A 25,209-nucleotide genomic window follows, 5' to 3' on the forward strand; every position below is an offset into this window, starting at 1 on the left:
GAGTCGCAAATATTTAATTGGGCGGGCTGTTTGTCTCTGTGGCGCAATTGGCCAGCGCGCTCTGCTGTTAACCTGGAGGTTGGTGGTTCGAGCCCACCCAGAGAAGATTGAAAGAGCTATCGCAGGCAAAATCTATGAGGTAACATTGGTCACTGAATATCTTGGTGAAACAGGTTAAAGTAGCATTTAAGAGGATCTGTGGCTTAGATGGTCAAAGTGCCTGTCTGGTAAACAGGAGATCCAGGGTTCAAATCCCAGCAGTGCGTTAATGATAGCCTTTCAAGCAAATCAGTTGTTTACATGTACAGAAAACCTTATCACCCGAAAGAGCTCTTACATTTTGCAATTAGAGATTGAAAAGTATCCCTGAATAAACAGAGTAAATGCATTCTTTTCACTCCTTGTTTCTCAGTTTGATGGTAAGGATTGATTGAATGATTGATTGATTGATTGATTGATGTAGACCGTTTTCGGATGACTGTTCTGCTTTCGTGAAAAAGGGGAATCAGACAAAAGTTGCAAAGGCATTCAAAGGCTGTGAGTTCAAGACCCACCAGAGTCACTGTTCTAACCCCTGTTATCTACATTGGTAAATAGGAAAGCCTGCTTGTGTTATTAACTGATGAAAGGAACTGCTAAACTTGGTTCAATTACCACAGAATCCCAGTGTGCTATAGGCTGGCCACTGCTTGGTAGGAGTTTCCCGTACGTGTGTGACTGTTCCTTCCTTCCTTCACGCCCCGCTCAACCTCGTCTTCTTCTAAAGAGTTTGGCGCTGTCCTCAGAAGCTTTGGTCTTACTCAGCACCTGAGTGGCCCCACAGAGGGCAAAGGGCACACTCTGGACCTGCTAATGACAAAGCGGGTTAATATTCGGCAGGAGTTATTAAAAGTTGGTTTAATAACTGTAAAGAGACTAAAAATCTTGGGAGATATACAAGATAAGCATTTGTAAAGAAACTTGGAAAGACCTTTTTTCCACATCAAATTTTACAGTTCTTCAACCACACATGAAGAGTCACCTGAACAGGGACTTGAACCCTGGACCCTCAGATTAAAAGTCTGATGCTCTACCGACTGATGGACGCATCATATGGCAATGGCATACAGTACATACATTGGCCATTCTCTCACCTTAGCCAGCACAACAGCCCAGAGGCAGCCATGAAGACACGTGAAGAGGATCCATTGCGTTGTCAGTGCAGGCAAATAAATGAACCATTTTATTGTCACCACTTGTGCTTCTTCATGTTCCTCATTTGGTTTGTCTTGTCAAAAATAGGAATTGTACTGCAGCAATCATGACTCTTGTTCCAAGTTTTATTTCCAATTAGACCTCAACCAGAGCCACTGTCTGTCTGCAATTCACAGAAAGTGCTTCATAGTTGGATTGTAGTTTTAGCTTCGCCCCCACTTGAATTGAATATTTTTGTATGGGTACTTTCTTTGTGTGTGAGTATTTTTCATTCTGATCATTTTTGCCAGAGTTCATTTCTATACAGCTACTTTTTGCTAAGGTAACATTTTGATCCAAGTCGTGTCTACCCTTGCCCTCATGTGCTATGTCTGTGTGCATTTAATAGTGCAATTATTTGTAAAATGGCTTATGATTTTCATATTTTGGCTAATAAATAAAAGTAGATCCTGATTACCTAGTCTTGATCAATGTTCGTGTAGTTCTGCACCTTTATAATGTAGCTCCAATTTGAGCTATGTGAAAGACAGTTACACAAAAGACTTGCAAAACAAATAGTAGATTTACTCAACAGGGCAAATCAAAGAGAGCAGCCATGTAGAATGCAGGCACATGCTCTGTGGTTTCATTGTGTAGAGGTCATCACATCTGCTTTACACGCAGAAGGTCCTGGGTTCGATCCCCAGTGAAACCAGCTGTGTGTTTCATGCAAACTCTCATTGACTTTGAGCATGCTGTTGGTGCTTTAAAGCTCCATGACTTTACTGTGCCCCTCTTGCATACTGAAATAAAAGCTTCATCTGTTGAGCTCATATTGTGTTCAATAGCTACAGCGTACCTATCATCTTGTATCTTTCATTCAGTCCTCTAATTCTTTCAACAAGGTTTAAAGAAATGCGCTTTCTATGTTCTCATGCAGAAATCTGGGGATGAACCAGGGACTTCTAGATCTTCAGTCTATCGCTCTGCCAAATGAGTTATTTTGGTAAGGACAGCTGGTGGGTTCATGTCTTAAACAGGAACCTACTTATACACCCCAAGCATTTGATATTTGCTGGATGCCAATGGAAATGCGTGTGCACAATCTCTCTAGGTAACTTTGCTGTGGGTTGGTTATCAATCTGATATGATTTAAAACACACGTTCAAGGGTGTTTTTTACATAGGGGGACAATGTGAAGATTGTTGCGTCATTCCACCCCAAATTCTGTCAACAAGTCGGCAGGAGTTATTAAAAGTTGGTTTAATTAAAACCCTTTAAGCGCCAAAGTCGCAGAAATGCGACTTTACCGTACAAGGAAATTTATGAAATAATAGTAGAAAATGAATCACTTCAGTCATTGGTCGGTTCGGTGCAACTTCCTCTTATTAGCCAGGTATGATCTAGGGCAGATCCGGTAAGGAAAAAAATGGCCGGAGGAAGTACACGTGGCATGCAATTTACAGCAGATTCTGACTCTGAAGGAAATTATCTCCCCGAGAGTGACGATGGATTTCCAAGTGGAGATGAAGGGACTTCGAAACAACGGACAGGTGCAAAGGACAGACGGAGGTGAGGAACCAGTGGAACCAGTGGCTGCAGTAAAACTTGCCCGGTGGATGAGAGCTGGGACATGCTGAGAGAGGTCGAGGTATTTGAGGCATGGATCAAACCTTTTGAAGACCCAGTTGGCTACACAGGAGAGATGGATCTGACGGATGCTAATCCATTTGATATTCTGTCACTCTTTCTGACCGATCAGTTTTGGACTTTCATTACTGATGAGACAAATAGATATGCACATCCGTGTATGGCACCTATGATTCTGAAGCCACATTCAAGATTTCTTGAGTGGTATGATGTATCAGTCACCGAAATGAAAGCTTTCTTCGCTTTGCATCTCTCCATGGGCCTTGTTGAGAAACCTGAAATCGAGGATTACTGGGGAACATTTTGGCTTACACAAACGCCTGGATTTGGAAATGTAATGTCAAGAAACAGATTTGAAATCATTCTTTCGTTCTTTCATTTTGTCAACAATAATGATTATGTGAGAACAGGCGAGCCCGGGCACGATAAACTGTTCAAAGTCCGCCCAATAATAGATTTGATTATTCCCAAATTTGCAGCAGTTTACAGTCCAATCAAGGAGCTTTCTTTAGATGAAATGACAATAGCTTTCAAGGGGAGATCTTCACTAAAATGTTACTCTCCGAATAAACCTGACAAATATGGCTATAGAGTGTATGCCTTGAGTGAAAGCTGTTCAGGGTATGTTTTGCGCTGGTCAATGCACACTGGACAGTACAAAAATAATGCAAGCAACATCAGTGCAACACACGCAGTTGTCCGTGAGTTGGTTTCTCCCTTTACGGGCAAAGGACACGAGATTTACATGGACAGTTACTATACCTCGCCTGTAATTGCAAATGAATTAGCAGATTTGGAAACTGGACTGTGTGGGACGGTAAGGATTACCAGGTTGGGGATGCCAAAATGCCTTGGTAAAAGTGTCTTACAGCTGAAAAAAGGAGATGACCCAGTTTTTTGCAGAAAGGGAAAACTCCTGGCTTGTGCTTGGCACGATACTAAACGTCTCACCATGTTGTCCACAGTCTATGGAAATGATTGTGTTCAGAGGAGGATCCGATCCAAGACAGATGACACTGGCTTCCGTGACATCAAAAGACCTGTATGTGTCGACCAGTACAACGCCTACATGGGTGGAGTGGACACTGCTGACCAGAGGATGAAGACATACCTCTTTCCACACAGGTCCCGGAAATGGTATCATCGCATATTCAATGCCATTATAAGCATAAGTATTGTCAACTCACACATCATATACACCAAATCCACTCCAGGCCCACACAAACCTTTAAAGGTTTACATTCAGAACATTATTGATGCATTACTGGCTGATCACTCCAAAAAACAAGAGAGGCGCTCAAGACCGGAGGGTGAAATGCCACAGAGACTCACAGAGCGTCATTGGCTTTGTCAAGCAGAGGGACGTCCAGACTGCGCCGTGTGCTCTGACCGCTCTCGTACCAAAGGCAGGCGGCAAACAAAGTACAGGTGCCGTCAGTGTGGCGTTTGTGCGGTTCCATGCAACGAGAGATACCATACGCTAAAAAACTTTAAATGCTGTCATTTGGATATGTAAAAGTGCAGGGTACCTTGACCCTGGATGGACATCTTTTCTGTGATGGCTCTCTCCTTTCTTCACTGCTTTCTCCACAACCTGCCTGGCACCAATGATGGATGTATAAGTTGGAAAAATAAAAAAAATGAAAAAAATACATAATAAATACCGTGTTTGTCATCATTTGGTCAGAACTTGTAATCAGGGCCCGAGTTTGAAGATGTGAGCAAAAGGGGTGAAAATGGGTTAAAATGTGAAAAAACACCAAAATGAGCAAAATGAAATAATCCCCCATCATCAGTGCACTGTTTGCCCCCAGAAAAGCACTCCCCTGGTGCCTGGAGGTGATCTGACCACCAGAATATAGTACCATATACCCCTGCTGGACTTAGAAAAAAAACCGAGCTTCCAGCCAATAGTACACTATACCCGAGGGACTCTGTCGTTTTTCGGCAATAGTACACTATACCCGAGGGACTCTGTCGTTTTTCGGCAATAGTACACTATACCCGAGGGACTCTGTCGTTTTTCGGCAATAGTACACTATACCCGAGGGACTCTGTCGTTTTTCGGCAATAGTACACTATACCCGAGGGACTCTGTCATTTTTCGGCAATAGTACACTATACCCGAGCGACTCTGTCGTTTTTCCGGGCCGTAGTATGAAGTTGTGAGCAAAAGGGGTGAAAATGGGTTAAAATGTGAAAAAACACCAAAATGAGCCAAATGAAATAATCCCCCATCATCAGTGACTTGTTTGCCCCTAGAAAAGCACTCCCCTGGGGCCTGGAGGTGATCTGACCATCATAGTATAGCACCATATGCCCCTGAGGGACTTAGAGTAAAAACCGAAATAGTACACTATACCTGAAAAGACTCTGTCATTTTTCGGCAATAGTACACTATACCCGAGCGACTCTGTCGTTTTTCCGGGCCGTAGTATGAAGTTGTGAGCAAAAGGGGTGAAAATGGGTTAAAATGTGAAAAAACACCAAAATGAGCAAAATGAAATAATCCCCCATCATCAGTGCACTGTTTGCCCCCAGAAAAGCACTCCCCTGGGGCCTGGAGGTGATCTGACCATCAGAGTATAGCACCATATGCCCCTGAGGGACTTAGAGTAAAAACCGAAATAGTACACTATACCTGAAAAGACTCTGTCATTTTTCGGCAATAGTACACTATACCCGAGCGACTCTGTCGTTTTTCCGGGCCGTAGTATGAAGTTGTGAGCAAAAGGGGTGAAAATGGGTTAAAATGTGAAAAAACACCAAAATGAGCCAAATGAAATAATCCCCCATCATCAGTGCACTGTTTGCCCCCAGAAAAGCACTCCCCTGGGGCCTGGAGGTGATCTGACCATCATAGTATAGCACCATATGCCCCTGAGGGACTTAGAGTAAAAACCGAAATAGTACACTATACCTGAAAAGACTCTGTCATTTTTCGGCAATAGTACACTATACCCGAGCGACTCTGTCGTTTTTCCGGGCCGTAGTATGAAGTTGTGAGCAAAAGGGGTGAAAATGGGTTAAAATGTGAAAAAACACCAAAATGAGCCAAATGAAATAATCCCCCATCATCAGTGCACTGTTTGCCCCCAGAAAAGCACTCCCCTGGGGCCTGGAGGTGATCTGACCATCATAGTATAGCACCATATGCCCCTGAGGGACTTAGAGTAAAAACCGAAATAGTACACTATACCTGAAAAGACTCTGTCATTTTTCGGCAATAGTACACTATACCCGAGCGACTCTGTCGTTTTTCCGGGCCGTAGTATGAAGTTGTGAGCAAAAGGGGTGAAAATGGGTTAAAATGTGAAAAAACACCAAAATGAGCCAAATGAAATAATCCCCCATTATCAGTGCACTGTTTGCCCCCAGAAAAGCACTCCCCTGGGGCCTGGAGGTGATCTGACCATCATAGTATAGCACCATATGCCCCTGAGGGACTTAGAGTAAAAACCGAAATAGTACACTATACCTAAAGACTCTGTCGTTTTTCGGCAATAGTACACTATATACCATTGGACTTAGTCGTTTTTTGGGCTCGTGGAAATAAGCGTTTAGCTCAAGAGTCCCGGGCTAAATCACGCTGCTCCCGAGAAATTCCTACGCTGCTCTCACGCGGGATGTGCAAAATGGTAATGCTGGGAGGGACGGGCGGGCGGTTTTTGAGAATGACGTTTTTCGCAATCGAAACAGGTACATTTCCTGGTTGTGCGGCTACCGGGGGAGGAGCTCGTTTGACGGCCACACGAGAACCGCGATCGATGGGCCCCGTTCTGGTTTTATCCAGCTTCCAAGGCTCCTTCACAGCCGTAATCTCAAGTCATGGTTCGGAGGTGCGGAGGTGAGCGTCGGATCACAGAGCCTCTGAATGGAGCCCCGCGCTCCGCGCTCCTCCGCGCTCTAAGCGCCGCTCAGACCGGGCATGAGAGGGTCTATTTTCGGCTTGATTTTACCAGACTCGCGGGCACTTCCAGAAGCTTGCTGTTTGCTCTGATTGCTCGGGGCAGAGCACAGTGTCACGCTGACCACGGGCTGTACGTGGAGGTGAGAGCTGGTTGTAAGGCGGATCATGGAGCCTCTGAATGAGCCCCGCACTCCTCCCGCTCTTAGCGCCGCCCAGACCCGGCATGAGAGGGTCTATTTTCGGCTTGATTTTACCAGACTCCGGGGCACTTCCAGGCTGACAACGGGCTGTACGCGGAGGTGAGTGCTGGTTGGAGATGCTGGGAATTGAACCCAGGACCTCATACATGCTAAGCATGAGCTCTAAAATGATAGAATGGACAAAAACAATCAATAAGATAAGATAAGATCAGATCAGATCAGATCAGATCAGATCAGATAAGATAAGATATTCCTTTATTGTCCCACATGGGCACGATGGGTTCATACACAGGCCCCAGATGTACAAGGTTGTGGTCCGAGCTGCCCAGGGGAGGGAGGGGGAAAGAGGAATAAGCCTCCTTGGTGTTGGCAAAAAACAAGTCCAATGTTCTATTGTTTCTGGTGGGGCAGGTAACATACTGGGTGTATGTTGGTAGAACAGAAGAGGGAGAAGCGTGGTTAAAGTCACCAGAGACGAGGAGAGAGCCTGTGGGTGCTGTGTTTGCAGCCTACAAGTGCAGGAGAGCAGTGCTTCACAAGCATATTCAGCATTGGCAGACGGGGCCACATAGACTGCGATCAAAATCACATGTGAGAACTCCCGGGGCAGATAATATATCTTTTCTTCCCGCATTCTCTCGTTCTGTCCGCCCGCAGCAGATGAAAATTGTCCAAACCTACAATAGAGTCTGGCATTTCTGCTGTTAACCAGGTCTCTGTGAAAATCAAGACACTGCTGTCCCTATAAATCCTCTGGGACCGCATGAGGCTCGCTATTTCCGTCATTTTATTTTGAAGGGACCTCACGTTACCCATGACTACGGCGGGAACCGACTTCCTGTTTGTCCCTCTCTTCTCTCGGAGTTTACGTCCAGCCCGTCTGCTTCGTTGCGTTTTCCTTATGATGTCCGCCGGGATAACGTGAAGATCTCCGGGTAAGACGACTGTTCTCCGCAGTTTCATTAGTTCCTCCTTTGTGTAAGCGCGGTACGGCGCCGACTCAGAGCCAAGACACATCGCCACGACACGACGAAAACACTCAATCCAGCCGAATAAAGTCAAAAACAGTTGAATTAAAAATGATTCCAGCGCGTGTCCCTATCCTACAGTAAAATAGAAAAAATATACTAACTATATTTACAAAATATAGGAGATAAAGCACAATAAGTGTGAGAAAAAAGAGAGAGCGTTTACACCGGGCTGCTAGCTGTACCAGCGCCTTATGACGTATAAAGAAGGCCTCATTGATGCTTGAGAGTTAAGGAACAGTTCTGTATGTAATAGATATAAGCCCATTCCACGTGCAACAAGTCTAGGGATTAGTATTTTCCTTGTGGCTCAGCCTATTAGACCATGGACCTGAAATCCACAATCCCGGATTTTGGAGGCTAGTATCCTGTGCATATTGCTTATGGGGTTATGTACCCATAATAGACTCAAATTGCTTCAAAATGTCTATTCATGGGTCTTTTTTGACCTACATCTTCTTTCACTACTCAGCTATCCTTTTCCCCAAAAAAGAAATAACAATATAGGATGGAAAAAAGAAATGTGCTGCTAGATTCAAAGCAAATGTGGAACTGGGAGCTTGCGCTGAAGATCGGCTTCCATCATCCAACACATTACTGACTAGCTTGGTTCATTTGGATTGACAATCGCAATAATGCAAGTAAAAAAAAATCTAGCAGAGGATGGTTTCGATCCATCGACCTCTGGGTTATGGGCCCAGCACGCTACCGCTGCGCCACTCTGCTGAATGGCTATGATCATGGGACTCAAACCCACAATCCCGGTTCAAGAGGCCAGTGCGTAATGCCCATGGGGCTGTATACGTCTAATAGACTCAAATTGCTTCAAAATATGAAATCTAATTTTAAAGGAATGTGGAACTGGGATCTTGCTACGAAAGACTGTGCTCTAACACTGAGCTACATAACCATCTCTTGCCTGTCATGATTATTTTCCAAGCAAGACCTGGAGTCAACACTTTTCACTTTGTGCCATCAACAGAATATTGAATGGAGATGCAGGGGATTGAAACAAGGATTTCATACATGCCCTCGTTCTGAAAGAATGGCTCCGAAATTAAACATCACCAAACATGCTGGTTTATAGAATAGAACGCAATCTCAAAATCTGTGCTGCTAAACACACGTTGCTGACAGGAATCGAACCCAATGGATTTCAAGTCCATCGCCTTAACCTCTCGGCCACAACAACAATACACCTTTAAACTGTGTTTAAGAAAGTGGAAATTACCCACATTATTTTCTGAAACTAGCGCAATTACATTACCAGATTTAACTCTCCATGAATTCATGGAGACAGCATGTTTTACTAAGCATTCTAAGCTCAGGTTTGGCGAGACATACCTATACTGGAAGTTGGGAATGTCGCCCAGGCTGCCTGAATGGGCCACTTTGTCTCACCTTCCTGCAGGTAGTGTGGATGGATGAAATAATATTGTTTGAATTTTATAAGTGCTGCAAGGTTCAAAGGTAATGCGGGACTGGGAGCTTGCACTGAATCACCACATGTGCTGATTTGAAATATTTCAGTGAAGGTCTCTAAAATTCACTGCAGTGTAATCTGGCAATTGTCTAAGAGAAATGCTCCAAAAAGAAACACCAACCAACCTGCTAGTCTATAGATGCATAGAAAAGCTAAAGGTTGATTACAAATTTTCACATGCTGCGCCCAAATCGATACCATGTTTCTATGCCTCTCTTCACCTCCGTCCAGCTTGAATGTACTCGTAACCACAGCGAGTCTTGTACATAATGCAGCTACAAGTGTTCCAGCAGGACAGACTAGATATTCCCATACCGGGAGTTGAACCCGGGCCACCTGGATTCTTTAGCTAAACAGCCCTAAACAGAATCCCATTCATTTCCTATGGTAGTGTTAAACCACTACGGATGTAATATACTTTTGGCCAGCGGCGGCGCTGTGGCGAGAGCGCGCCATGTTTGAATGCAGAGTGACGTCATTCATTCAGTGCGACCTGGACAAGTTTAGCACTAGATCTGCTCCTGTTTTCACCTTCTTATGGACATTTTACTGCCCCAGAACACTCGTATTTTGTGGCATTTATAACGGGCATTTGAAGACGTTTTCAGGTAAAGTTCGTCTTGTGTTTTGCACTTTTGAAACTGTGTTTTTAGTCACATAAAGTCACTGCTACTTCCATGTCTCTGTTGAACAACTAAACGCGACTTTTCTGTCAGTTTTGTGTGATATTCAGCCCTGTGAAGTTAAACTTTATTACATTTAAAGGTTTGCAGTTGTGCAGTTTTATATAAGGTGCAATATTACGTGATCTGTGTGTTGTGTTGTCTCTTATTGTGCATAAAAGTAGTTGTAGCTTCAACAATTCATCACAAGTAAGAGAGACTTTGTCCCACAATGGGGAAATGCCTTCACTTCATGTTAATGTGGAGGACATTCCACAACTGTTACCTAGCAACAGACTATAAACAAGAGCCAAAATCCATATGAATGACTCAACAATTCCTCCTGTCCTCCTCTGCCCCATCCTCCTCTGTCCTGTCCTCTGCCCCGTCCTCCTCTGCCCCGTACTCCTCTGTCCTGTCCTCCTCTGTCCTGTCCTCCTCTGCCCTGTCCTCCTCTGTCCTGTCCTCCTCTGTCCTGTCCTCCTCTGCCCTGTCCTCCTCTGTCCTGTCCTCCTCTCTCCTGTCCTCCTCTGCCCTGTCCTCTTTTCCACCCACTCGTGTCCCCACCAGCTCTCCTCGTGAGCCCTTGGGTGAGTATAACTACATAAATCGTGTGTTCTTGGTTTGTGTGGAGTCACACAGAGTCACACCGTGTAGAGGAGCAGTCACTTCTGTTTCATTTCATGTCTTTTCCTTTAGTAGTGGCTGAAGAGGACGCGCTGGAGAGGACAATGCTCAGCATCTCCGTCCAAACAACACGTGGATGTGTGTAATGTGTCTGTAACGCTTAAGCTCCATTTTGGATTTATCATGTGTTAAAAAGGTTTGTCTTTTATTCCAGCCGTGTCCAGTCGCTGCTGAGCTCCATCATCCTCAGGTTTACAGAAGTTCACACACAGATGTCCTGCCATGAAAGACACTTTGGGACACGTTCTGTCCTGTGCATGAGTTCAGTTGTTCCTGACCCTGTTCAGGTCCTGCTCTGAATTCATGCATCTGTGATGAGAGTAAGTCATATTATCTGGTGTTCAATATGAATGAGTGAGAGCTTCTTCTGCTCATTCACACTAACATTGCTAAATAAAACAGCAATATAAACTTACTTATGATATAAACAACAGGTCAAATGTAAGTGTGTGTTGTTACTAACAGCTAAATATGACTCATTATTCTTCTTCTTCTCTTACAGCAACTGTTCTGGAGGAACCACAGGATGTAAGAGCTTTTACTTGTTGCTTATTCACTGTAAGATCAAAGTTGATCAAACGTATCATATATTTCTTTCCTCTCTTCAGCTGCTGCAGATGTGCTGCCCCTTAAGCCTCCAGTGCCACTTCCACAGGAGCTGAGGTTTGTTCTGCCCGAGTCTGGAAGTACTTCAGCTCCAGGTCTGACATTTTAATAGAATAATCTAAACAAACATAAACCTATATTGTGGTGTTTTGGTTGTTTCAGATGCAGCTCGTCCCACACATTCTGCATCTGATGCTCCTGGAGAAGAGACAACCCAAAGTGAGTGAGCTCCATGTGTGTCTGTGTCTGTCTCAGTCAAACCATCACAGAGTGAACAGATGAATGCTTCATGCTCCATGTGTGTCTGTGTCTGTCTCAGTCAAACCATCACAGAGTGAACAGATGAATGCTTCATGCTCCATGTGTGTCTGTGTCTGTCTCAGTCAAACCATCACAGAGTGAACAGATGAATACTTCATGCTGACTGTAGTTTCACAGCCAGTGCAGTGGTTCTAAATGTGTGTCATGTGTTGTATTTCATGTGCACACGTGTTGCTTATCACTAAAACATTCATCTGTTTTGTTCTGTAGTTCCTCCTCCAGTGAAGCTTCAGCCGCAGTCGTCACAACAGGCCGCCTCCCCCTCCACTGCCCCTGAGCCAATCAGCCAACAGCGCGCTACACCCGACCACAAAACTACATATTTGTCATTACATCATCATCACATCAAATTATTAAATGCATCATCTTCACTCAACATCAGCCCGAAAAAGCTGGAGCAAACACAGACACTCTGGCAGCACCACAACTCTGCCTGTCGTCACCACGACAACTGTCGTCACCACGACCATCACCTCGTCTCCTACAGCTCTGACCATCACCGTCTCTTTCTCAGGACGCCCTGAGCAGCAGCCCTGAAGAAACACCACCTTTAAGGACATTGTGGACACAGAGTTCTTCCAGAGGGAGCTGGAGGCCACAAGACAGAGAGAGGAGGAAAGGAAGCAACAGAAGAGGAAGAGAGAGGAGTCACCTGCCCCAGGGAGAACGTGCAGGTTCTGCCCCAGGGAGAACGTGAAGGTTCTGCCCCAGGGAGAACGTGCAGGTTCTGCAAACTGGTGCTGAAGCAGGCCCCGCACAGTCCTCACATCCACACATACTTCCCTGGACTCTATATATCTGTATATTTAATGTAAATACTACTGTCAAGTAATGAATGCTGTCTGAAGTGTAAATAAATTAAACTTAATATTTCTGGTATTTTCCCTGTCAATAAATATTCTTAAAAGTACATGTTTTTTTGTGTTTTCTTTCCAATATAACAATACAACAATATTATTTAAATGATTGAGATATCATATCATTAACAATATGAGTCAATGTTTTATTTCTCTGCAGAACATAAACTGAACACAATAGTACAGTTCAGTGCTGCAGTGTTAGAGATGTGATAGTGTGACCTCTGACCCCTGCGGACTAAACACCTGGAGTTTTCTGACCCACTCCAAGTTTATTTATGCAGAAGGTGTGACGTGGGTAAATCTCTTAAGGTGAAGCAGAAATCACTATTTGTGATCAATTTGTGATTTTATTAAAATTGCAAATCAGTACCAGTAGCTGCATGTGAGTCCTTCTCATGATCTGACCTTTTAACAAGTGCAAACTGACACACCAACTCATAAACTTTATACATTTAATGTTTGAACTCATAAACTTTGTACATTTAAAGTTTTGATCCTTTGAAACGTTCCTCTTCTTCTGGGCACAGCAGGAATTGAACTCTGGTTTCTTGAGATGAATTTGTGAACGAACACGAATCTCTGCATTCTGATTGGTTGGCCTTCATCACAGTGGCACATGGCACACAGGCTCATTCTGATTGGCTGGCGCTCTATGCCCACTATCCACGGCTGGCCCCTGGATGAGAGTCAGGAATCCTAACCGCTAGACCATATGGGAAGGCTTTGAGAGGGTAAGAGTTGATTTCATGGTAAAGAAGATAAACCAATGGGTACGAGAAGTGAACCTGGTTTTGTCTGACCAAGAGTGTAGAGTGTTTAATCGAAAGAAAAGAAAAAAGGACACACAGAAATAGTTCATTTTCTCGCTACGTTATGCCACACGTTTCCCTCCCTTGCCTAATTTATTCGATAAAGTAGCCGAAATAGCTCAGTTGGGAGAGCGTTAGACTGAATATCTAAAGGTCCCTGGTTCAATCCCGGGTTTCGGCAGGTGTACCTGAATGTTAGTCTTTGCTCAAAAATACAATGAATAGGAATGCTGGGTCTATTGGATATTTTGCGAGATCAGGACATAAATGGCCTGGAAAGGATCTATAAAACATAAACAGCATGCTTTCATTGGAACATTGTTAGCATGAACATGTTTGGTAACATGTTTGGTTTCGCTGAATGTTGTACCCAAGACCTTCTGCGTGTAGGGCAGATGTGATGACCACCACACAATGAAACCATGAAGCAGAAGTTTGCCTACTTCAATGCTGCTCTCTTTGATATAGCCCAATGATCAAATGTCATACTTATTTTCAAAACAGGACATCCGGTAGAAAGGTGTGGTTCAACGGTATAGCCGTTAGCGCTCTGAATCCAGAGTTTTTCTTCATTTCTTATTGCAATTAGAGGGACAAGTCTTTTATGGATATGCATCTCTGTGGCGCAATCGGCTAGCGCGTTCGGCTGTTAACCGAAAGGTTGGTGGTTGGAGCCCACCCAGGGACGACTGCGCACCTTGCCAGAGCAAGCAAGAAATACAATCACAGAAGTAACCACTGTATCTAATTATGTAAGGAAACCAGGAAATCATTATGGCGCTGCGGCTTCCTTGGTCAAAGGGCCTGTTTAGTAAACAGGAAATGCCTACTCTTTTGTCTATGAAAAATATTTACAAGGACAGAAAAGCCCACAAGAAGAGCCCTCAAACCCATACCTTTCCCCCTCAAGTTTACTGCTGCTACACTTTGCATTAAGAGAGGGAAAAGTATTGCTGCACATCAAGATTATTTGCACTGTTTGCACTCCTTGTTTCTCATTTTTTTGGCAAGGGATGATTGATGTAAAGACTTATAGATTTGGATGAAAGTTATCCTTCCAATGACCAGTCTGCGGTTCCATGGTGTAATGGTTAGCACTCTGGACTCTGAATCCAGCGATCCGAGTTCAAATCTCGGTGGAACCTTGAGTGCCCCGAGAGCAGCGTTACTCTTTTGAAAAAGTGCAGAAACAAGAAGAATCTTTGGGTAAAATCTGTGCTTACCCCCTGAAAGGAGCCAACCAAAGCATACAAACTAAACAAAGCTGTTAAAATCTGGTGTTGGTTTTCTTATGACCAAGCTTATGATTCAACGCCTGGATTACAAAAGGCGTAAACGTTTCACCGCATTGCAAAAGAAACTCAAATGAAAAGCATTGATGTGTTGAAGGAATCCTTTGACTTGGAGAGACAGGACTTTTATAGGACTTATTATAAGCAAGAAATGAAACAAAGAAATGACCACTATAATCCTCTGACAGTAATCTTTGTTGAAACCAATCAATCAGAACTTGCGAGGGGAATCATTTCTAAATGATCTCAATGCATTGGTAATCTGGACAACGTTCTGCTAAGTATATTCTAAACCAATGGGAACGAGAAGTTAACCTGGTTTTGTCTGACCAAGAGTGTGGAAATGTAGGAACAGCCCTAAGGAAGACCACAAAATCACATGCCTGAAGGGGAAAAATATGTTTTTTCACCACACCATGTCAAAGTGCCCATTATTCACAAGGAAATGCTAACTGCTGGAGAACCCAGCAGGCAAACCACTATCAGGTGTTTTGGGGCTGTGCTGTTGCTCAAAAATAATGGACTGAAATTCACAGGGCACTGCAGACTGTTTTTGACTTTGTGTCAAGAAATGAGACATACACCCGATGCTATTCCTTAACACATAGAGAACACAATTCAACTTAGAATATGAAACGACACAGAAAGATCAGACATTTGTATGGCATGCATGGGAGAAAACGCGGGGACTGATCACGCAAGCTGTTGTAAGCAGCTTACGTGATCCTCCTGCGTCTCACCCCCGCGTCTCACCCTGTTATTTCCCATGCTGGTTGGTTTTATTAGATATTCTGGAATAGGCGGGTCACATTTCTCATTGGTCAGCTTCACATCAAGGCACTTGGTATTTTTCCGTAGAGATCAAGCCTTGGGTAAACATTACCCAGACTCCTCTGGGTTATCACCCCCCCTCTGGTAAACATCCTTTGGCCATCTTTACGACCCCTTCACAAATCCAGTTTGTCACACACCCGTTCTTCTCTTAGACTAATGATGCAGATAATATATCACTATTATGCAGATAAAATACATCACAGAAATATAATCATATATTCACATTTTATCACATTTCCCTCCTGTTTATCAAAGCATTAGTCTACTGTCTCATATGCCAAACACATTACTCTTTTCAGTTTTCAACATGTCTTTCATATAGGTGTTAAAATGACACTTTTACACTCAAAAAGTCTATGCACATTTCTCAACATTGAACACACTTCTTTTCTCTCGGCCCACAACATTTCTACAGCATTACTGTCCTAAATTTTGAGTCAGATTGGTCAATCTCTGTAATTTGACAAACAGACAATTTATCTTGTCTATATTTTGTGCGGTGTGATGGGAAATATAGAAGTACAAGCGGAAAGCCCTTAAACCCGCTGCTCTCTGGTCAGTCACTTTGACTCGTCAGGGACCTCTCTGGACACCCCAATAGAATCAAATACGTAGTATCAGGTGCTACTGGGACCAGATTGTCCACTAACCTCTCGCCCTTGACCCTGCGGTATGGTTCTGGGTGATGCTGATCACAAAAGCGATACATAGGCACAACGTCCCACAAGTGTCCCCACATCACCATACGTCCTTGCTTGGTTTCTTAAGAGACCTCCTCCCGCTGCTCGCTTCGGTCACACCTATGACACATATGAACTGGTACATTTCCCATCTCAATTCATAATCTCATTAACATTACATGTAGTTATGTTGTAGCAGATAAAAAATACACTCTGTTCGTGCAAACAACAGTGGCTGTATAATATGCCATTGTGTTTCTTCAGCCTCTGTCATGTCAATTATACATTGTACATTATTACACATCATGCATTTCATAACCTTTCAAGTTGATCACTTATTTGCTTCCCTCTATTCCAGGTCTGTGTATGTTTCATTTCCCGGTATACACAGTTGTGTATGTTGATCGATTGTCCCGATTGTCCCGATTGTCCGGTGCATAATACAGGTGTTCAGCACCCATATTACCGTCATCACTTGATGATGATAACTCGTTGATTCTTTTTCACAGAGTATGGTACTCTGCGCACCGTAGCCTCTGGCTCTCGTTCATCGTAGCAGAGTATAGTACTTTGCCTACACGAATCTGTCTGTCGTCTCTGCATACAGAAACGAAGAATACAAACAAAGTCCTGCGTCTGCGATGTTAAGGATCTGCCGCTGTGTTGTCCAGACATTTCTCTCACTTTCCCATGAGAGCACCCATGTTCTCGTCCCTCCAATGGTCGGTGTGAGGACGACACGATGTGGCTCCGTCCACCTTGCTCGTCCACTTGGCTCGTTTCTGTAAACACCACATCTCCAACACGTTCTCTGCGGTGATAAAGTCTTTTCGACAATTCAGTGTATTTCAGTTTTCTTGTTTACAATTTTTTTTTTAGTAATTTTTGATTCGGAATATTTGTTTACACGTACAATAGCCCTCCTTTTTGAGATATGGCTTTGCCCATTTCTCAAACTTCTACATTTAACCAAAATTCAATAATCCAGATAGTTTACAACGTTCACTAATCCAGGATGTAATCAAGGAAGAGATGGAATTGCGTCTGTCACTCCACTCCGCAATGTCACCTCTTGACTTTTCACAGTTCAGTGGTCACATCCCTGGCTGAGCCCCCCTTCCACGGCGCTGGGCCCCCACCCTGTGTGTCTGTAATCCGACACTGCCTCTGCGATCTGTAACTTGTAAATCTGTTTTACCACCATTTGTTTCAAACTCTAAAAGTTTCAAACTCTAAATGTTTGGTTGTCCACGTGTGCGCGCGTATGTATGTATGTGTGTGTGTATGTGCAATACAACTACAAATACATCAAACAATAATAATTATCTCAATAATTCCCCCGTTGAGCTGGCCATAAGGGTCAGTTCACAACTTAGAATTCTTCACATAATTAATAATTTCACATCTCCTCTGTTTGTGTGGCCTGCATAAAGTCACACATCTAATGTAATATGTGCTAATCTTTTATATGTGCTTCAGGTGAGATTCAAACTCAATCTCTCACACCTGCTCATGTGGTGCTTTACAAACATTGTGTATTAGTTTGTTCTAGCAAGTCTATATGTGTATTAACAATCAAAATGATTCTAAACCTTCCCCTTATCCATAAGGCACGTCATTTTATCAGTCTAACCATCTCTTGCCTCCGTCCTGAGTCCTATAATGTTTAAGTCCTATTATCACTGGTTTTCATAACTTCTATAGCGTCTAAATTTAGATGATATTGTCTTATTTAAATCTATTCAATTCTTGATTGAATCTCAACAATCCTTCAGGTATTTACTTTAGAATGTCAAATTCTTTCCCTGTTAATTTTAACTTTTCCTATTACCCATCACGTCAACCCCCCCTGAGGTGGAGTTGCTGTTAATTGTCACTGTGATACGTAAAGATAACGACATCTGCTCCATCCTGAGTCCTCTCCAGATTCTTTGCCAGTCAATAGCCCCTTATCTCTGACTATCTTTATGACTTGGTGTCCTGTTGTCTTTAGTTAATGACCCATTCATGTCTTTCCAAGGAGGACATTGGCACGTCACTATTTAACTTATTCCCTCACTTACGTCTACATCGCAATACGAGGTTTCCTCATGATAATACAAATAAATAAGTTACTGATATAACTTTTCACTTTACTTACTGCCCATTCTACTGTCCAAAAACATCAGTAGTCATTAATTTACCCACATTATCACACCAGGCCTGTGCCTGCATTTGATTCTAAATTTAAAAACACTTCTGTCTTTTCGTCCTGTACTTTGATCTAGTCATGCATTAAGTCCAAAAAATATTTTTTGTCAAATCCAAAAATAAAACAAAACAAAACGTAGGTTTGTTCTGTGCACTCAAAAAAACACGATACCGTAAAAACACAACTTTTGTCATCTATGTCGGGGACAGGAAGTGTCCTGTCTGTGATCACATTCCCCAAAATATTGGCCATCTATAAAAATCTGAATTCATCTTCATCTCTTATCAAGTTTAATGAAATCTTTATAATTGATTGTTGTCAATCAAACAAAACCCTTAAATTTGTTCTACAGACTAAAATTTAAAATAGCTGAGTTTAGTCCCTAATTCATTCATTCAGAGCGTCCTCTGAGTGCTTTCTCCCCATTCTCCTGTCTTGTTGACCCCCCTTATCTCCCCCTCTCTGCCACGTCATCTGAGCACGCTGGAAGTCTCCCTCCAAAATCCTCTATAACTTTTCCTTTGTCTTTTTACAGTTTGGGGTGATAATTCTGGCATTATGTGGTCTCGGTCGTCTGAGAGAAATGCTACTTGCTTTACAGTCACGGTTAATGTCAAGCTTCTAGAGAAAATTCCTTATTAGATTCCTCCGGACATAAACGTGGTGTTTAAGATTCACCCGTGACTGCAAATTTTAGATCTCTCAGAATAACGCCTTGTGACCCTTGATTAATTGTGATTCTCACACTCGTTAGTTAATCACTTATTAATCCTCATTCACACATTCACACTTCTCTCTTACTTACTTCGCTCGTGCACAGCGCTTACATTCACACATATTTCCTCAGTAATTTGAAACTGGGTATTTCCTCAGTAATACCTAACTGCCTTGCTTTATGTGAGAAACTTATCTCGTCCATAAGCCTACAATATTTTTCCAGTAAATATCAAACTAATGCATAAAAACGTTTTATGGCTAACTCTTTTTCACACACAAAATTTTGTCTGACCTTCTTTGTCGCCTGTGTTCTCCTGCTGCTTCGAAACGACGCGCTCTCCTGGCGGAGAATGAGGTGCGATGGGCGGCCACGGGAAAAGTGGACTTCTTTCAGCTGTGCACAGACTTCACCGATTCACCCGTCAATCTCCGCGAAGGGGCTGCTTGTCATCCGGCTCGATAGGACCAGAAAATGTCAAGAAATGAGACATACACCCGATGCTATTCCTTAACACATAGAGAACACAATTCAACTTAGAATATGAAACGACACAGAAAGATCAGACATTTGTATGGCATGCATGGGAGAAAACGCGGGGACTGATCACGCAAGCTGTTGTAAGCAGCTTACGTGATCCTCCTGTGTCTCACCCCCACGTCTCACCCTGTTATTTCCCATGCTGGTTGGTTTTATTAGATATTCTGGAATAGGCGGGTCACATTTCTCATTGGTCAGCCTCACATCAAGGCACTTGGTATTTTTCCGTAGAGATCAAGCCTTGGGTAAACATTACCCAGACTCCTCTGGGTTATCACCCCCCCTCGGGTAAACATCCTTTGGCCATCTTTACGACCCCTTCACAAATCCAGTTTCTCACACACCCGTTCTTCTCTTAGACTAATGATGCAGATAATATATCACTATTATGCAGATAAAATACATCACAGAAATACAATCATATATTCACATTTTATCACACTTTGCCATCCCACTCAAATTTAAAACTATGTACTTGGGCCTCAACACTCCTGCCATGGACACAATAAATGGATACCCTTGGAACATACTTTTGGCTGTAGAGAAAAAGGCCATCACAAAGAAATGCTCGACACCAACCACGCCAACGATCAAAGACTTGACTGACATAGTAACAGACATTAGACATTGGATGAATGGAAAACAGTGACATTCAGGCTTAATTTGGATAAGCACTAATTTGATTGACTTGGACCAAGTAGGCCCCCTATTTTCATTTAAATGTGATTTTGTTTTTATGTTATGTCATGTTATGATATGTTTTATGTAACTATTAAGTTCTTTTAATTACGATTTTTGCTCCCTGGTCGTGTCCTGTATTGTTTTATGTTTAATCAAAAGAAAAGAAAAAAGGACACACAGAACTAGTTCATTTTCTCGCTACGTTATTCCTGGTTCAATCCCGGGTTTCGGCATGTGTACCTGAATGTTAGTCTTTGCTCAAAAATACAATGAATAGGAATGCTGGGTCGATTGGATATTTTGCGAGATCAGGACATAAATGGCCTGGAAAGGATCTATAAAACATAAACAGCAAGCTTTCGTTGGAACATTGTTCGCATGAACATGTTTGGTAACATGTTTGGTTTCGCTGAATGTTGTACCCAAGACCTTCTGCGTGTAGGGCAGATGTGATGACCACCACACAATGAAACCATGAAGCAGAAGTTTGCCTACTTCAATGCTGCTCTCTTTGATATAGCCCAATGATCAAATGTCATACTTATTTTCAAAACAGGACATCCTGTAGAAAGGTGTGGTTCAACGGTATAGCGGTTAGCGCTCTGAATCCAGAGTTTTTCTTCATTTCTTATTGCAATTAGAGGGACACCAACCAACCTGCTAGTCTATAGATGCATAGAAAAGCTGAAGGTTGATTACAAACTTCCGCATGCTGCGCCCAAATTGATGCCAAGTTTCTATGCCTCTCTTCACCTCCGTCTAGCTTGAATGTACTCGTAACCACGGTGAGTCTTGTACATAATGTGGCTACAAGTATTCCAGAAGGACAGACCAGATATTCCCATACCTGGAGTTGAACCCGGGCCACCTGAATGAGAGCCAGGAATCCTAACCGCTAGACCATATGGGAAGGATTTGAGAAGGTAAGAGCTAATTTAATGGTAAAAAAGATAAGATAAGATAAGATGAGATGAGATAAGATAATAAGATAAATACATAAATACCATTGCATGTGATCACAACAGTAATTGCACATGAATATGTGTCATGAAGGCACATAGATTGCACATGAATTTCACAGTAATTGCACATGAATTGCACATGGATTCCAACAGCAATTGCACATATGACGGAATTGCACATCAGTATTAGGTTAGGTCAGTATTGCGAGTGTTCAGGACTAACAGTGTTTGTTATAAAGTCTGACAGCAGCAGGAAGGAAAGACCTACGAAACCTTTCCCTCACACAGCGAGGGTGGATTAGTCTCTCACTGAAGCTGCTCTCCAGAGCGGACATAGTGTCCTGCAGGGGATGACACTCATGGTCCAGCATAGATGTGAATCTAGCCAGGACCCTCATGTCCCCCACCTCCTGCACCGAGTCCAGAGCACAGCCCAGGACGGAGCTGGACTTCTCGATGACTTTGTCCAGCCTCTTCCTCTCCCTCTCTGTGATGCTGCTGCTCCAGCAGGCCACACCGTACAGGAGGGCTGATGCCACCACAGAGTCGTAGAAGGTCTTCAGGAGTGGCCCTGTCACTCCAAAAGACCTGAGTCTCCTCAGGAGGTAGAGCCGACTCTGTCTCTTCCTGTACAGTGCGTCTGTGTTATGAGTCCAGTCCAGTTTGTGGTTCAGATCAACACCCAGGTACTTGTATGAGTCCATTCTCTCAATGTCCCGTCCCTGGATGTTCACTGGTAAGGGGGCAGTGGGGTGGCGTCTGCGGAAATCCACCACCATTTCCTTGGTCTTCCCCGCTTTGATGAGGTAGTTCCGCTGACACCAGTCCTCAAAGTCCTGCGCTAGTCCTCTGTACTCTGCGTCATCTTCGTCCGTGATGAGTCCGATGATGGCAGAGTCATCAGAGAACTTCTGCAGGACACAGCTGTCCGTGTCATGTCTGAAGTCTGCAGTGTAAAGGGTGAAGAGAAAGGGCGCGAGGACAGTGCCCTGGGGCGCCCCCACACTGCAGGTCCGAGTGTCAGACACACAATCCCGTGCTCTCACAAACTGTAAATCCTCTGGGACCGCATGAGGCTCGCTATTTCCGTCATTTTATTTTGAAGGGACCTCACGTTACCCATGACTACGGCGGGAACCGACTTCCTGTTTGTCCCTCTCTTCTCTCTGAGTTTACGTCCAGCCTGTCTGCTTCGTTGCGTTTTCCTTAGGATGTCCGCCGGGATAACGTGACGATCTCCGGGTAAGACGACTGTTCTCCGCAGTTTCATTAGTTCCTCCTTTGTGTAAACGCGGTACGGCGCCGGCCGGGGGGCGGGGCCGGAGCCGGGGGACTCAGAGCCAAGACACGACGAAAACACTCAATCCAGCCGAATAAAGTCAAAACAAGTTATTTTAAAGCGATTCCAGTGCGTGTCCCGATCGTTCATGAAGTTCCTCTTTCATATAAACGTGTATATAAGCGTGTACCGACAACACGCCGTACTTTGGCGGCGGCCGGAGGGCGCGGGGGGGCTAGCTCGGAGCTAGCTCACATCACAACAACACGACGAAAAACGCTCAAATCCAGCTGAAAAAAGTCAAAAACAGTTGAATTAAAAACGATTCCAGCGCGTGTCCCTATCGTACAGTAAAATAGAAAAAATGTACTAACTATATTTACAAAATATAGGAGATGAAGCACAATAAGTGTGAGAAAAAAGAGAGAGCGTTTACACCGGGCTGCTAGCTGTACCAGCGCCTTATGGCGTATAAAGAAGGCCTCATTGATGCTTGAGAGTTAAGGAACAGTTCTGTATGTAATAGATATAAGCCCATTCCACGTGCAACAAGTCTAGTGATTAGTATTTTCCTTGTGGCTCAGCCTATTAGACCATGGACCTGAAATCCACAATCCCGGATTTTGGAGGCTAGTATCCTGTGCATATTGCTTATGGGGTTATGTACCCATAATAGACTCAAATTGCTTCAAAATGTCTAATCATGGGTCTTTTTTGACCTACATCTTCTTTCACTACTCAGCTATCCTTTTCCCCAAAAAAGAAATAACAATGTAGGATGGATAAAAGAAATGTGCTGCTAGATTCAAAGCAAATGTGGAACTGGGAGCTTGCGCTGAAGATCGGCTTCCATCATCCAACACATTACTGACTAGCTTGGTTAATTTGGATTGACAATGGCAATAATGCAAGAAAAAACATTCTAGCAGAGGATGGTTTCGATCCATCGACCTCTGGGTTATGGGCCCAGCACGCTTCCGCTGCGCCACTCTGCTGAATGGTTATGATCATGGGACTCAAACCCACAATCCCTGGTTCAAGAGGCCAGTGCGTAATGCCCATGGGGCTGTATACGTCTAATAGACTCAAATCGCTTCAAAATATGAAATCTAATTTTAAAGGAATGTGGAACTGGGATCTTGCTACGAAAGACTGTGCTCTAACACTGAGCTACATAACCATCTCTTGTCTGTCATGATTATTGTCCAAGCGAGACCTGGAGTCAACACTTTTCACTTTGTGCCATCAACATATTGAATGGAGATGCAGGGGATTGAAACAAGGATTTCATAAATGCCCTCGTTCTGAAAGAAAGGCTCCGAAATTAAACATCAGCAAACATGCTGGTTTATAGAATAGAACCTCAAAATCTGTGCTGCTAAACACACGTTGCTGACAGGACTCGAACCTGCGCGGGGAAACCCCAATGGATTTCAAGTCCATCGCCTTAACCTCTCGGCCACAACAACAATATACATCAAAACTGTGTTTAAGAAAGTGGAAATTATCCACATTATTTTCTGAAACTAGCGCAATTACATTACCAGATTTAACTCTCCATGAATTCATGGAGACAGCATGTTTTACTAAACATTCTAAGCTCAGGTTTGGCGAGACATACCCATACTGGAAGTTGGGAATGTTGCCCAGGCTGCCTCGGCGAGAACTAGAAATTCTAACCCCTAGACCATATGAGAAATATAAAGATCAAGTGTAACAGATTGAATTGTAACATAAGCCTCATTGATGTTTGAGAGGTTAAAGAACAGTGCATAGTTGGGTCACCAGCTTTTAAGCAAGCATTTTTAATATCTAAATGTGCTTGGTTCTGCATGTCATGGAGAGAAGCACATAGCTCGGGATTTGTATCTTTCTTTTGGTTCAGCCAAATAGAGCCAGGTCTTGATTTTTAATACAGTTTTTTTTTAATGGGGTAGGAAGCACTATCAAGCAGCTCTGAGTTTGTGTTGTCCCGCCCCAGAAAATCTGGCTGAGTGCTCTAAGGAGCTAGATTTAAGTTCCAGTCCCTGTGAAGGGATGCTTTCAAGTACAACCGCTGCTACGTTGCATGGAACAGCTAAAGGTTGATTACTGCATATTGCACGCTGCATCCTAAATGGATGGGATTTTTCAATGTCTCTCTTAACAACCCACAGCGTGTCTTATTCATACTGTGGATTCAAGTCTTCCAAAAGGCTGACCACAATGTTCCCATGCCAGGAGTTGAACCCAGGCCACCTGAATGGGCCACTTTGTCTCACCTTCCTGCAGGTAGTGTGGATGGATGAAATAATATTGTTTGAATTTTATAAGTGCTACAAGGTTCAAAGGTAATGCGGGACTGGGAGCTTGCACTGAATCACCACATGTGCTGATTTGAAATATTTAAGTGAAGGTCTCTAAAATTCACTGCAGTGTAATCTGGCCATTAGCAAAGACTACAGTGTCACCTGGAGATGCTGGGGATTGAACCCAAGACCTCGTACATGCTAAGCATTCGCTCTACCACTGAGCTACACCCCCTTCCTTATCAATGCCTTAAAATGATAGAATGGACAAAAACAGAACAGATAGAATAGAATCAACAGAAACAGTGACCAGATAGGCAATTCAATTCTTCATTTTTTTTTGTTTATTGCAATTTGA

The 25,209-nt window shown here is 43.4% G+C and overlaps 7 non-coding genes across 7 annotated transcripts; 3 read left to right on the forward strand and 4 right to left on the reverse strand.

The window, feature by feature from the left end:
- The first annotated feature begins 1,815 nt into the window (after window positions 1-1,815).
- trnav-uac (transfer RNA valine (anticodon UAC)) lies at window positions 1,816-1,888 on the forward strand. Its single transcript has one exon. It is a non-coding gene; the product is annotated as a tRNA-Val (tRNA).
- A 6,727-nt stretch (window positions 1,889-8,615) lies between these two features.
- trnam-cau (transfer RNA methionine (anticodon CAU)) lies at window positions 8,616-8,687 on the reverse strand. The gene has a single exon. It is a non-coding gene; the product is annotated as a tRNA-Met (tRNA).
- A 4,810-nt stretch (window positions 8,688-13,497) lies between these two features.
- Window positions 13,498-13,570, forward strand: trnaf-gaa (transfer RNA phenylalanine (anticodon GAA)). The gene has a single exon. It is a non-coding gene; the product is annotated as a tRNA-Phe (tRNA).
- An 892-nt stretch (window positions 13,571-14,462) lies between these two features.
- Window positions 14,463-14,534, forward strand: trnaq-cug (transfer RNA glutamine (anticodon CUG)). The gene has a single exon. It is a non-coding gene; the product is annotated as a tRNA-Gln (tRNA).
- Window positions 14,535-21,160: 6,626 nt separating this feature from the next.
- On the reverse strand, window positions 21,161-21,232 carry trnae-cuc (transfer RNA glutamic acid (anticodon CUC)). Its single transcript has one exon. It is a non-coding gene; the product is annotated as a tRNA-Glu (tRNA).
- A 2,718-nt stretch (window positions 21,233-23,950) lies between these two features.
- On the reverse strand, window positions 23,951-24,032 carry trnas-uga (transfer RNA serine (anticodon UGA)). The gene has a single exon. It is a non-coding gene; the product is annotated as a tRNA-Ser (tRNA).
- Window positions 24,033-25,014: 982 nt separating this feature from the next.
- Window positions 25,015-25,086, reverse strand: trnaa-agc (transfer RNA alanine (anticodon AGC)). Its single transcript has one exon. It is a non-coding gene; the product is annotated as a tRNA-Ala (tRNA).
- Between the last annotated feature and the right edge of the window lie 123 nt (window positions 25,087-25,209).

The sequence above is a fragment of the Eucyclogobius newberryi genome, unplaced genomic scaffold, assembly GCF_026437365.1.
Source record: "Eucyclogobius newberryi isolate DKJ021-1_F unplaced genomic scaffold, fEucNew1.0.hap1 SCAF_46, whole genome shotgun sequence".
NCBI lineage: Eukaryota > Metazoa > Chordata > Actinopteri > Gobiiformes > Gobiidae > Eucyclogobius > Eucyclogobius newberryi.